The sequence below is a fragment of the Canis lupus genome, chromosome 33, assembly GCF_011100685.1.
Source record: "Canis lupus familiaris isolate Mischka breed German Shepherd chromosome 33, alternate assembly UU_Cfam_GSD_1.0, whole genome shotgun sequence".
In the NCBI taxonomy this organism is placed as follows: domain Eukaryota; kingdom Metazoa; phylum Chordata; class Mammalia; order Carnivora; family Canidae; genus Canis; species Canis lupus.
Window position 1 is genome coordinate 18,636,999 of NC_049254.1, and position 14,449 is coordinate 18,651,447.

Here is a 14,449-nt window from a genome sequence, read left to right on the forward strand (position 1 = left end):
TGGTAAGCACTCAATAAATACTTGATGAACTGAATTTAAAACACAGTATTAGCACATTAATAGGAGTAACTTATCATGCTCTACTGATCTAATTAAAAGATCTGGCCTTCTGAAGTAGTACAATTGTACTCATATGGAAACTTTAATGAGAAAAAGAAAAACTATCCAATTGGACAGTTAAAAGCCTTTCTCTTAGTGAGAGTTCCACAAATATTTTATGGACAACAAGAGTCAACCTCTAGAGCTCAGGGTAAAAGACTGTATATCCCCACACATATTGGAAGGAAGATTACAAGTTTAAGGGATCTGCCACAACTGTAATTACTTAAATTCCACTAACGAGTTCCTAATGTAAGTATGAGACATAAGAATATTTAATAGCAAATCACTCAATGTCAAATTAACCTACGTAAAGATGTATAGGGCTGTCTCTATACAGCCATATAACAATGACAGTCATTTATTCATTCAACAAACATTTACTAAGTCCCTACTAATGACAAGTGTTACCTTAGGTCCTAAAATTACAAAGATGGGGGCACCTGGCTGGCTCAGTCATAGAGCATGCGACTCTTGATCTCAGGGTTGGAAGTTCAAACCCCACACTGGCTGTAGAGGTTGCTCAAAAATAAAATCTTTTAAAAATAAATAAAATTACAAAGACGAAGAGAACACAGTTCCTATGTTGGGGGTTCTAGCTTTGCTATGTGGCACTGGTATTTAAAAATACAATGTAATGGGTGTGGAACCTACTTTAAAGAAAAAATACAAAGTAGAGTTGCTCAACATGGAGGCTCGAGGCAGCAGTCTGGTGGAAAGAGTGGAGAAACACATATTTATGGCAACGTGATTAGCATTAACCCAGAAATAAGTACAAGATGTTATGGGGCCACAGAGGAGAAAATAATCAATTTCTGAAGAAATCAGGAAAAGATATGGAAGACACTGACATCCATACATGAATTCAATGCAAGTCAAGGTGGGAGAAAGCTACAACAGAAACATCTGAGATAGAATCAAACCTGAAACTAGGGTTGCAAAGATCAATGTCATTAAGAAAAGCAGAGATCTGAACCACATAGTTGTGGGACCATGAGAAGGTCCAAAGGTTTGGAAGGCATTGGGTAAAAAGTGGACGCATGAGTGAGGGCCTGATTTTAACAGAGCCTAGAACACAAGCCTAGCAGCTTGGACACTTCTAGGCTCAGTAGTTCTCAACCATGACTGCTAAACAGAAACACCTGGAAATCTTTAAAAATTGTACCTCCGGCAAGGGCCTACCCCGTATCAAAAGCAAGAGAATCTTTGAGGGGAGCGGCAAGGATGTTAAAATGTAAAAGCAAAAAAAAAAAAATAAATAAAAAATAAAAAAATAAAATAAAATAAAATGTAAAAGCATACAAGGGGATTCTACTCGATAGTCCAGATTCAGAACCACTGGGCTTGAGGATAGAGAAGTATAAGGCATGACAGATATGGTTAAGTCTACACTTGATCTCAGTTCCTGTTTATAAGTAACAATTCTGAGCTGATTACCTACTGAAGCTTATCTTCCAACCTGAGTTAAACATTCTGTTTTCTTAGTGTTTCTTTTCCCTTGTTGACAATGCTAATCTCCGAAAATCAGAAAACAACCCATCAATTTCTCTTACATGACTGGTTCATTGACTGCACGGTGTGAAACTTAAGAGTTTTATTTCCATGATGTCCTACAGACAACTAACTTAGAAAACATTTCCATCCCATGCTGCCCTTACATCCCTGCAGTGAAATGCTTTCATATTAAGGAATGTTCTAGGCTACATCCATGCATGGATTTTTACAAATGTTCTCTCCTAAATATAGAGAGGATGTAATACCTACATATACAAGAGACATATGAAGAGCAAAATGTGAGATTTAAGTAGTCATTCTTGCAGTACCTAGAGACATTATACTAGTCCTGGTTTCAGATGTGCAAGGACTACAAAGTATTTTGCTTATTTTGTAACAAATATGGTCAGAATACTTCACAAATGAAGGGAAACAAATGTATCCCATACAACAACTCTGTGCTACGTTAAACAAGTGTTTGTGGGAAAAACAAACAAACACATTAAGATGATAAGAGAGGGGGCAGCCGGGGTGGCTCAGCGGATTAGCGCCGCCTTGGGCCCAGGGCCTGATCCTGGAGACCTGGGATCGAGTCCCACGTCAGGCTCAGGATCGAGTCCCAGGGATCGAGTCCCACGTCGCGCTCAGGATCGAGTCCCAGGGATCGAGTCCCACGTCGGGCTCAGGATCGAGTCCCAGGGATCGAGTCCCAGGGATCGAGTCCCACGTCCGGCTCAGGATCGAGTCCCAGGGATCGAGTCCCACGTCGCGCTCAGGATCGAGTCCCAGGGATCGAGTCCCACGTCGGGCTCAGGATCGAGTCCCAGGGATCGAGTCCCACGTCCGGCTCAGGATCGAGTCCCAGGGATCGAGTCCCAGGGATCGAGTCCCACGTCGGGCTCAGGATGAGTCCCAGGGATCGAGTCCCACGTCAGGCTCAGGATCGAGTCTCAGGGATCAAGTCCCAGGGATCGAGTCCCACGTCAGGCTCAGGATCGAGTCCCAGGGATCAAGTCCCAGGGATGGAGTCCCAGGGATCGAGTCCCACATCGGGCTCCCTGCATGGGGCCTGCTTCTCCCTGTGCCTGTGTCTCTGCCTCTCTCTCTCTCTCTCCCCCTCTGTATCTCTCACGAATAAATTAAAAATCTTAAAAAAAAAAAAAAAAGGTGATTAGAGAGTATGACAGCCTGTTGATCCTTTAAAAAGCAGGCTGGTTTGTTTGGTCACTTGTTTTTAAAGGAAAAAAGCAAAGGCATGAAATATGCCTCAGGGTCCATGTCCCTCACAAAGTGTGTATTCGAGAAATCTGTACTCTGCTCATAGGTAAGCAACTGTCTTCTTTATGCGAAATTTAAGTTAGCCACAACTGTCTTATTTTTGGGGAGGGTGTTAGGTCACTCACTATATCTACTTAAAGGTAAAAATGGTGTGAGAACAGAAGTTGGAAGCCCGTGGCACACACGCAGGTTCGCGCAGCCTCGTATTTCCTGACAAAGTCCGCAAACTCCAAGGACCATCTCCCAACGTAGCCACGGGGCGGGGAGGGGGGTGGGGGGTGGGCAGAGGGAAAACCCAACCATCAAAATGTGAGACATGAAAAAGAGCCAAGAAACCTGGAGCCGGGTTCCGAGGGTTGGCCACCCGCTTGCACCCATCCTACCAGAGGACAGGAAAGGCTCGCACAGAGGAGACGCAAGCCTGACTCTCGGACTCTGGGGTCGCGTGCGTCCGACCAGCGGGGTCCGAGGAAGCTCGGGGAGCAAGGCAAGGAGACGGGGGTGACGGAGGCCCTCCGGCCGGAGCCCCGCGCGCCCGGGCCGCCAGGAGCCGCACTCGCCCCGCGCGCCGCTGGGGGCCGGGCGGCCGCGCGAGTCCCCCCCGCCGGGCCGGGCCGGGCCGGGCAGCAGGGGGCGCGGGCCGCCGGAGGTCGCGGAGGGCACGGCAGCCGCAGCCCACGCTCGCGCCCCGCCGGGCTCCGCGCTCGGGTCTCCGGCTCCGGGGGGTGGGGGTGGGTGGAGCGGAGCCGGGGCCGCCCCCCGGAGCCGCCCCCGCAGCCCCGGCCCCCGCCCCCGGCCCCCGCCCCGGCTGTCAGCCGCCCCCCTCCCGCAGTCACTCACCCGCGGGCTGCGCGGTCTCGGCCTCGGCGGCGGCGGCGGCGGCGGCAGCGGCGGCGGCGGCGCCCCCCGCCCGGGTCATGGTCCCAGGCGGGGACGGCAGGGGCGTCCGGCCGCCGGGGCGAACCTCTCCGTCCGCGGCCGCCGCCTGCTCCTCTGGGGCTGGGGGAGCGCGGGCCCAGGCCCTCCTCTCCCCCCGCCCCCGCCGCCTCTTCCTGCGGCCACCGCCGCCGCTGCGAGCCCGAGCCCTCAAGGCCGGAGACCCGGCGGCAGCGCGGCCTCAACTTTCCCAGCCCCCCTCCCCCCCGCCCCTCGCCCCTCCCCGCCCCTCCCGCGGCCGCCGCTCGGCACGCGGACAGCCTACGCTGGCTGCGCCGCGCGCCCGCCCCTGCCGCCCGGCCCGCCAATCCGGCCCCGGGGAGGCTGCCGCGGCAGCCAATCAGAGCCCGGACGCCTCTGCGCGAGGCTAGAGGGCGGGAGGAGACGGAGGGAGAAGCGGGCGCGCGGCCCAATGGGGAGGGCCGGCGGGGACGGAGGTGCGCAAGTTGGGTTGAAGGAACAGGAAATATTCTTAAAGGTAGAGTGATGGGCAGCAGAGGAAGCCAGTAGGTGCCTGGGAGGGAGGTGGGCCTGGTTCCTTAAAGGGGCCGCCCTGAGAACCTGGAAAAAGGAGGTGTTTTAACAAGAAAAACTTCTTTGTATCTTGTTCTCCGCGCTGCTCGTCGCGCGTCCTTCGGTAGTTTGGAAAGTTGGAAAAGCTGAAAGGGAAAGAGGGCGTGCAAGGCTTTCAAGAACGATTAGAGAGCTCCTCTGAGCTTACGGGGCAGGGAGGGGAATGAAGGATGATGCCCCGGTCGCGGGAAGCGGGGCAGAAAGAAGGGAACGCAGACGTCCCCGATTGCCCCTTTCCCTGGAGGATCCCTGCCGAGCTGACGGTGCTCGAATTTGTAGGTCGTGGTAACCTGTCATCCTTCACTTACAACAAAGCACGGATTCCTCTGAGCTGCAGATGACGGTGCTCAGCAGTGTCCTGGGGCCCCCCTGGGGGGCGGGGGGTTGCAGTATGTGGCATTGGGGGGCGGGGTTTGGGGCCCCAAGCTGGCGCTCCTGGAGACCTGGAGCTGACAGGTGTAGAGCAGCAGGGGACCTGAGGCTGAGGGTCCCCTACCTCCCGGATGGGTTGGGAGCCCTGGAACCTCTTCCTCCTTTCTCTTCGTATCTCATGCCTCTCCCACCCTTGGAACAGGTGTCCTCCACCTAGTGGTGGTGGAGGATTTCCAAGCGCTTCCACTACCAGGTTTGGAAAAGGTCCCAGATACTAGAGATGTCCATGGGCAGGACCAGGTAACTTCCAGAACATGGCATAATGGGGATTACTTGAGCCCAAGTGTGCAGAAGATGCTGACCCTGAACTGAGAAGAAAAGTGTAAAGTCAAACAGTAGCTGCATAATGTTGGCACAGCGGTTTAAAGGGTTTGATGAAACAGAAAGCCTTTAACGTTGCTTATAAACTGTGGAACTTTTGCACTTTGGTGCTTTAAAATTTTCATCTGTCCTGCCCTGTGTAGTTCTAATTAGTCTCTGGATGGACTTAGTACAACCAAATCAAAGCTGCAGCTGAAAAAGATCCTACAGCTCAGAACCTGGTAGTTAATAATGCTAATAGCACCTCCATGAAATTATATAGTATTGATTTGTCCAGCTTTGGGAAGTAATTTCCATTGTGATCAGAATAGAAGGTATTCATGTTAAGAAACTATTCTGGCTAATAAATATCACGTCTAGGGGGTGTGTGATTTTTCTAAACAACTGCAATTTATCAAGCCTAAGGTAACATAACACAGTTTTGACGGTTCAAGAATAACAGAACTTAAGGGTTTCTTTGGATCACTGTTAAAAACAACACACGTTAACGCCTTTCTAGCACAATTTAGAAGTGCCAAATAAGAGGAATTTCTGTTTGAAAAGATCTGAAATGTCAGCTTTTTTATTTTATCCTCATTCATAACTGAAGCTGAAGTCCTAATCATAGATCTTTCTATTGGCTTTGTGCTTTCAGCATTGGTTTGCTGCACTAGGTATGAGAGGATGATGACATCAAATAATTGCACAAGCCCAATTTTCGGGCTCGCTGCTATGTGTTTGACGAACATATACTAGTGATAAAACACGGTGGTCAAGCGAAACTGGTCTCCTTGCCTCCAGGCCAAGTCCACTTTTCACACAGTCCAGGTGATTCTGGTTTTCACCCACATGCTTAAGGCCCTTCCATGGCTCTGAAAGGCTGTTTGCATGACCTGCAAGCCCCTTGCTTTTGCATCCGCAATTTCAATTCCTAACAGCTCCTTTTCTCTATTGCTGGGGATGTAGGACTAGGGAAGGGGGCGCTGACAGCCAGCCGGAGGGCGTGGTCTGGGGTTGCGGCTCGGGCTGCAAAGAGCTGCTCTCGGCCCTGCTCCACCCACCTGCTTCGTGTCCCCAAAAGCAGGGGCTGTGCAGCGTGTGTCCTTCCCCGGCACCCGAGGCGGGGCCTGCTGGGGCGCGACCCCGAGCGGTGCGCGCGTCCTCTGGGCGCCCCGCGCCCCCTGGTGCCAGGCCCGTGGGGTCTCGCCTGGCGCCCGGGCCGCGGATCTGCAGCCTGGGCAAGAGAGGCTCCAAGCTGGCGTCTTCTTTACAGAAGGTTTCTGAAGTCCATGGCAAGAGATGCAAGCCAGTGATCATCTCCTGACATCTACTTCCGTATTTCCCGTGGAAACTGCCCGATTGTTTTTCCAGGGTGGTTGCAAAATTTCGCATTTTCAACAGCTACGTATGCAGATTCCAGAGGGTCCACATCATCGCCGACCCTGGATATTGTCAGTCTTTTTAATTCTAGCCATTCTAGCGGGTATGACATGGTTTCCTCTCGTTTTAATTTGCATTTCTCTAATAACTAGTGATGTCAAGAATATTTTTGCCGGTTTATTGGCCAGTTGCATCTTTGGTACTGTTCACATCGTCAGCCCACTTTTAAATCAGGAGGCCTGGGGCACCTGGGTGGCTCAGTGGTTGAGCTGCCTTTGGCTCAGGTTGTGACCTTGGGGTCCTGGGATCCAGCTCCCCACAGGGAGCCTGTTTCTCCCTCTGCCTACGTTTCTGCCTCTTTCTGTGTCTGTGATGAATAACTAAAATCTTTTTATGAAAAAAATCAGGATGCTTGTCTTTGTTAAGTTGTGAAAGTTGTATGTTCTTGATGAAAGTCCTTTCTCAGGTATGTGTTGTGCAAATATCTTCACCCATCTGTGACTTTCAAATCAAAAACAAAATAGCTTTACTGAGGTATGACTGACGAAAAACAAATTGAACATATTTAAAATGTACAAGATGGGGCCCCTCACTGGCTTAGTCCACAAAGCATGTGACTATCTGGGGTCCTGAGTTCAAGTCCCATGTTGAATGTGTAGACTCACATTAAAAATGAATACATAAATAAAATGTACAAACTGGTTAAGTTTCATATAGTTATACACCTTTGAAGCCATCTCAACAATCAAAAATAATATATCCATCCTGTCCTCAAATTTCCTCATGCTCCTTATTAATTCCTTCCTCTTGCTCTCATCCTGTTCTCCAGGCAACCATTAAACTGCGTCTTGCTATAATTCATTTTCATTTTCTAGAATTTTATGTAAATGGAATCATTCAATGTAAACTCTTTATTTCATTAAGCATACCTTTTTTTGAGATTCATCTACCTCGTTGTGTGTATCAATAATTTTTTAGGTTTTGTTGCTAAGTTGTATTCAAATGTATGGATACATTATATATATATTCAGATTGGAGAACAGTTGGGCTGTTTGCAATTTTTAACTATTACAAATAAAGATGCTAGGGGTGAGTGGGTGGCTCAGTCAGTTAAGCATCTGCCTTCAGCTCAGGTCATGATCCCGGGGTCCTTGGATGGAACCCTGCATCAGGCTCCCTGCACCAGGCTCCCTGCTGGGCAGGGAATCTGCTCCCCTCCCCCTTATCTCTCAAAAATAAATGAATAAAATCTTAAAAAACAAAACAAAAAGCAAATAAAGATGCTAGAACATTTGTGCACAAATCTTTTTAGGGACATTTCCTTGCATTTTCCTTGGTTAATACTTGGGTAAATAGCCAGTGGGATGGCTCAGTCATAGGTAAGTGTATCTTTTTAAAAAACTGCCAAACCTAGTTATAAAAAAAAAAAAAAAAAGAGATCTTGCTATTTGCAACAACATGGTGGACCTAGAGGGTATTATGCTAAGTAAAATAAATCAGAGAAAGACAAATATGATTTCACTCATATGTGGAACCTGAAAAACAAATCAAATGAGCAAACAACAACAAAAACCAGAAACAGTCTCAAAAATACAGAGAACAAACTGGTGGTTGCCAAAGAGGAGGTAGTGGGCGAATGGGAGAAATAGAGGGAGATTTAAAGGTACAAATTTCCAGCGAATGGTCATCTCTTGAAATCTAAGTCAAAAGGATGAAAGAAGTCAAAAGGATGAAAAGTACAGCATAAGGGGGTACCTGGATGGCTCAGTGGTTGGGTGTCTGCCTTTGGCTTAGGTTGTGATCCTGGGGTCCTGGGATTGGGTCCCACATCTGGCTTCCTGCAGGGAGCCTGCTTCTTCCTCTGCGTATGTCTCTGCCTCTCTTTCTGTGTCTCTCATGAATAAGTTTTAAAAATCTTTAAAAAAAAAGTACAGCATAGAAAATATAGAAATAATATAGCAATAACTTTATGGTGGTGACAGATGGTATTACATTTATTGTGGTGAGCATTTCTTAATGTATATAAATGTCAATTCGCTATGTTGTTCACCTGAAATTATTGTAATATTGTATATCACCTATACTTCAATTTAAAATAATAAATAAAGACTGCCAAACTGTTTTCCAAAGTTGTATCATTTTATGTTCCCACCAGGAGAGAATGAAATTTGAATTGTACCATATCCTTGACAACACTTAATATGGTGATTCTTTTCAAATTTTAGTCATTCTAATAGGTTTGTAGTGGTATTTCATTGTGAATATAATTTGCATTTCCCTAATTATTAATATATTAAGAATATTTTCATGTACTTATTAGCCATTTGTGTATCTTTTGTGAATTGCTGTTCAAATCTTTGGTTATTTTTATTGTTTTTTTGTTATTGTTATTTATTGAGTTTCAAGAGTTCTTTATATATTCTAGATACATATTCTTTATGGATTGTCTTTTCTTTCTCCTAACACAATTTTTCAAATAGTAATTCTTAATTTTAAGTCCGAAATATCAATTACTTCTTTTATAGGTCATACTTATGGTGTCATATCTAAGTTATCTTTAATACAAGGTCACACAGATTTTTTCTATTTTTTTAAAGATTATTTATTTATTCATGAGAGACACAGAGAGAGAGAGAGAGAGGCAGAGACACAGGCAGAGGGAGAAGCAGGCTCCATGCAGGGAGCCCGACGTGGGACTTGATCCGGGGTCTCCAGGATTAGGCCCTGGGCCGAAGGCGGCGCTAAACCTCTGCGCCACCAGGGCTGCCCTTTTCTCCTATTTTTTTCTGCAAATTTTATGGCTTTATGTTTTATATTTAGATCCATTGTGCATTTTAAATTAATTGCATATTGTGAAAGTATGGATCAAAGTTTATGTTTTTGAATTGGGAAATTCAATTTTTCCAGCACCAATTATATAGACCATTGTTCCGCTCTTGAGTTGCCTTTCTACCTTGGACAAAAGTCTATTGATCATGTACGTATGCTTGTATTCCTGGACTCTTCTGTTCCAGTGATCTATTTGTCAATCTTAATACCCATATCACATTATTTTAATCCCTGAAGCTTTATAAATCTTGAAGTCAAATAGTGTAAGTCCTCCAATTTTCTTGTTCCTTTAAAAATTACTTTAACTGTTCTAGGTCCTTTGCATTTCCATATAGACTCAAGTTTGTCAAGTTAAAAAAAATCCTGCTAAAATTTTGATGGAGGTGATGTATAATTCAATTTGGGAAGTTACAACTTAATATTGAGTCTTTGGATTCATTAACGTTATCTCTCTCCATTTATTTGGATCTTTTACATTTTTCTCAGAAGTGTTTTATAGCTTTCTATATCCAGCTTTTGCATATATTTTATTAAATTTATCCCTAAATATCTCATATTTTATGCTACTGCAAATGTTCTTTCAATTTTTAAATGTTATCTTTTAAATTTCAATTTCTTTTATTTTTTTAATTTTAATTTTATTTTATTTATGATAGGCACACAGTGAGAGAGAGAGAGAGGCAGAGACACAGGCAGAGGGAGAAGCAGGCTCCATGCACCGGGAGGCCGACGTGGGATTCGATCCCGAGGCTCCAGGATCGCGCCCTGGGCCAAAGGCAGGCGCTAAACCCCTGCGCCACCCAGGGATCCCTAAATTTCAATTTCTAATTGTTATAGCTGAAAATACAATTGATGTTTGTATCCTGTTGCCTTGTTACACTCCCTTATTAGTTCTAGTAGCTTTTTTTTTTTTGCTTTTAAATTTTATTTTATTTTTTAATAGTAAATTTATTTTTTATTGGTGTTCAATTTGCCAACATACAGAGTTCTAGTAGCTTTTTAAAAAAAGTTATAGCATTTCTACTTCATTAAGTCATCTGCAAATAAAGACCATTTTCTTTCTTTCTATCTAATTTGCATGCTCATTATTTCTTTTTCTTGTTTTACTGGACTGGTTAGGGCTACCACTGCCTTATGGTAGAAAAGTTAGAACAGTCATCCTGCTTTCTTCCCAAAGGCATAAAATCCAGTTTTTCACTTGGTTAAGTATGATGGTAGCTGTAAACTTTTTATAGTTTTTTATCATGGATGAGTGTTGAATTTTTTCAAATACTTTTTTCTATATCTTATTGAGATAATCACATTTTTTTCTTTAAACTTGTCAATATGGGATGCCTGGGTGGCTCAGCGGTTTAGCGCTGCCTTCAGCCCAGGGCGTGATCCTGGAATCCTGGGATGGAGTCCCATGTTGGGCTCCCTGCATGGAGCCTACTTCTCCCTCTGCCTGTGTCTCTGCCTCTCTCTCTTTCTGGGTCTCTCATGAAGAAACACATAAAATCTTTAAAAAAAAATTGTCAATATGATGAATTATACCAATTGAATTTCAATTGTTAAATTAACCTTTTAATCCTGGGAATAATTCTATTTGATCAGGATAAAACTTTTTAATAAATTTCTGGATTTGATTTGCTAATTTTTTTTAAAGGATTTTCCTGTCTTCCTGAGGAATATTAGTCTGTAGTTTTCTTGTTATGGTATACTGATAACCAATAACTGGTATAATGCTGTTCTCATAAAATGAGTTAGGCAATATTCTTTCCTCTACCATTTTCTTGAAAAGTGTGTTGTTTTTTTCCCTAAATATTTGATAGAATTCACAAGACATCTGGGCCTGAAATTTTCTTTGTGGGAAGGATTTTAACTACAATTTTTTATAGCTACTAATTAAAAAAATATTTGATATGTATATTGGTTATAACTCACATACCATGCAATTTATCCACAGCGGCTGAGTAACATTCCATTGCATAGACACGGAACATTTTATTTATTCATTCATGTTAATGCCCATTTGGATTGCTTCTACTCTTTGGCTACTATATAATACTGCTATAAACATCCATGTACAAGTTTTTTGTGTGGACATGTTTTCATTTCTTTTATGTATATATGTAGGAATGGAATTGCCAAGTCATATGGTAATTGTTTGACTTTTTGTATAACTGCTAGACTTTATTTCTTGAGTGACCTCAGCGATTTGCGTCTTTCAAAAAATGTGTCCAGGGCAGCCCCGGTGGCGGAGCGGTTTGGTGCCGCCAGCAGCCTGGGGTGTGATCCTGGAGACCCGGGATCGAGTCCCGCATCGGGCTTCCTGCGTGGGGCCTGCTTCTCCCTCTGCCTGTGTCTCTGCCTCTCTCTCGCTCTCTCTGAATGAATAAATAAATAAATCTTAAAAAAAAAAAATGTGTCCATGTCATCTAAACTGTTGAATTTATTGAATAAAGTTGTTTGCAATATGCCTTTATTACCATTATCTTCTCAGTAAGTTCTTTAGTGATGTGCCCTGTCTTTAAATTACTGACGTCGGTAATTTCTGTCTTCTGTGTGTCTCGGGGAGCAGTTTTGGTCAATATGGCTAGAAGAAAGGTTTATAAATTTTATTTTTTCAAATAAGTTGCTTTTGATTTTTTAAAGATTTTAAAATCTTTATTAAAAAAATTAAAACTAAAAAAATTTTACAGTAAACTTTATGTGCAATGTGGGGTTCAAACTTACGACCCAGAGATCAAGGGTCACATACTCTACCAACTGAGCCACCCAGGTGCCCCTTATTTTTTTTTATATTGTTCTTGCTTTCAATTTTACAGGTTTCTACTTTTTTATTATGTCCTTCCTTCAGCTCATGTTAGGTTTAACTGGCTCTTCTTTTTCTAGTTTCTTAAGATGGAATCTTATATTCTTGAGTTTCCTCAAGAGTTTTAATACATTAATAAATTATTTAATAATACATTTAATACTATAAACAATCCCTTAGGCAATTCTTTAGTTTCATCTCATAGTTTTTATATATTGTTTTCACTTTCCTTCTGTTCGAAATCTAATTTCTCTTGCAATTTCTTAAGACTTATTTAGAGGCATGTTGTTTAATTTCCAAGTATTTGGGAGATTTTCCAGATAGGTTCACTCTTGACAATTTAGCTATTGATTTAGTCTGGTGTGGTTAAAGAGGATGGTTTGCATGGTGTTAATTCTCTTAAAGGGACTGTGACTTATTTTATGGCCCAAGATACGGTCCATTTTGGAGAACCATCTTTGTGCACTTGAAAAGAATGTCTACTCTGATGTTGATGGGTGAAATATTTCACACATGTTAATTCATTGGTTAAAAATGTTATTCAATTCTTCTAAATTTTACTTATTTTCTACCTGTCTTATAATTTACCAGCAGTTTGGAATCTCTATATAATTGTGGATTTGTCTATTTCACCTGTCAGTTTTTGCTTCATGTATTTTGAAGCTGTTACTAGGTTTTTTTTTTTTTTAAAGGTTTTATTTATTTATTCATAGAGATGCAGAGAAAGAGAGGCAGAGACACAGAGGGAGAAGCAGGCTCCATGCAGAGAGCCCGATGTGAGACTCGATCCAGGGTCTCCAAATCACGCCCTGGGCTGCAGGCAGCGCTAAACCGCTGCGCCACCGGGCTGCCCTGTTACTAGGTTTTATACACATTAAAGATTATATTCTCCTGACCAATTGATTATTTTATCATATATATCCCTGGAAATCAATTTTGTTCCAGAATCTACCTTGGTATTAATTTAGCCAACCCAGCTTTCATTAGTGTTTGCATGGAATATCTTTTCCACTCTTTTGTCTTTAAAAGTGAACCTGCTGGGGGGGTCTGGGTGGCTCAATGGATTAGGCGTCCAATTCGGATTTCAGGTCAGGTCATGATCCTGAGACTGAGTCCAGGCATAGGATGGAGCAGCTTAAGAATCTCTCTCTCCCTCACCCTCTGCTCCTTCCTCCCTACGGCTCCCCCATCCCCCTACCCCTGCCACCATTGCACATAGACGCATACACCCTCTTAAAAAAAAAAAAGGTCTTAAAAAATATCTAAAGATATTTATTTGAGAGTGAGAGTGTGTGTGTGTGTGTGGGGGGGGGGGGTTGGCAAAGGGATAGAGAGAACCTCAAGCAGACTCCACTCAGTGCTGAGCATGTAGCCTAAGGTGGGGCTCAAGCTCAGGAACCTGAGAATCACTACCTGAGCTGAAACCAAAAGTCAGACACAACCGACGCCACCGGAAACCCCTCACTTATGTTTAAAGTGGATTTCTTATAGGGAGCATTTTGTTGTTTTTTAATATGCAGTATGAAGAATCTTTGCCTTTTAATCAGCATTTAGGTTATCTACATTCAATGCCATGATTGTGATTGGATTTAAAGTTTCATCTTGGTTTGTTATTTGTCCCATCTATTCTTTGTTGTGTGCAATTTTATATCTTGCCTTCTTTCACTTTTGATCATATTATTTTCAAAAGCTAGGTAATACTGACATACTGTATTTTAATCTTATTACTCAGCATTCTGGCTGCTTCCCATTATTCATTGTGAACATTATTATACAAGTGGCTTTCCTTAATTTGGTCATACCATTAAGATGTATTTCTCCAAATCTGAAGTAGTGAGTGAGGGATCCCTGGGTGGCGCAGCGGTTTGGCGCCTGCCTTTGGCCCGGGGCGCGATCCTGGAGACCCGGGATCGAATCCCACGTCAGGCTCCCGGTGCATGGGGCCTGCTTCTCCCTCTGCCTGTGTCTCTGCCTCTCTCTCTCTGTGACTATCATAAATAAATTAAAAAAAAAATAAAAAAAAAATGAAGTAGTGAGTGGTTAGGGGTTGGGCTTTGGAGTCATAAAACTTGTACACTAATCCCAGCTCATCCCCTTAACTAGTTGTGACCTTGAGAGTTACTCTAAGCTTGTTTCTGAAGCTATTAAATGAAGCTAAAGTTCCTATCACCAGAGACTGCTGTGTGAATTAAGTAAGGTAACTTGGTATGGAGCACTGATCAGTGCCTGATACATGGTAAACTTTAAATACATGTTAAAGCAATGAATGAATCCAGTGCAAGGAAGTAGGGTTAGGCCTGGCAGGACACAAATGTTTTCAAATTCTCAACATCA

The 14,449-nt window shown here is 43.6% G+C and overlaps 1 protein-coding gene across 1 annotated transcript in view; it reads right to left on the reverse strand.

Moving 5' to 3' along the window:
* The window catches only part of USF3 (upstream transcription factor family member 3), a 50,157-nt gene extending 46,404 nt beyond the window's left edge, over positions 1-3,753 (reverse strand). Inside the window, 1 exon segment of the mRNA XM_038582843.1 lies at positions 3,712-3,753. The gene's annotated coding sequence lies outside the window, so the exon portion shown is untranslated.
* Between the last annotated feature and the right edge of the window lie 10,696 nt (positions 3,754-14,449).